Here is a 378-nt window from a genome sequence, read left to right on the forward strand (position 1 = left end):
GGAGCAGCGCGCCCCGGCATCGCTGAAGGCTCGGGGGTTGGGGACTTAGTGTTTGGACGGGTCCAGAGAGCCAAGGCCCGGTGACACCCAGGACACTCCCGTCCTGGGACTGAGCTGCCAGCCGCTGTGACGAAGGGTCTCTTCCCGGGGCCTCGGGTTCCGGCCCGACGGATGAGTCAGAACCCCGCGGCTCCCTCCGTCGGACCAGTCACCTCACACCCCCTCCCCCGGGGCTGCAGGGGGAGGGGAGTCCAGCGACGTACAAATCCCAGAACTTGACACCGTGGGGCACGAAGTTTGGGGCGAGCCATCCCGGCCCCAAGCCATCCTAGTCGCCGGGTCCCCAACCCCAGCTCCAGAATGGCCGGGGTAGCCGCG

This window comes from Myotis brandtii, unplaced genomic scaffold, assembly GCF_000412655.1.
Source record: "Myotis brandtii unplaced genomic scaffold, ASM41265v1 scaffold825, whole genome shotgun sequence".
Classification (NCBI taxonomy): Eukaryota; Metazoa; Chordata; class Mammalia; order Chiroptera; family Vespertilionidae; genus Myotis; species Myotis brandtii.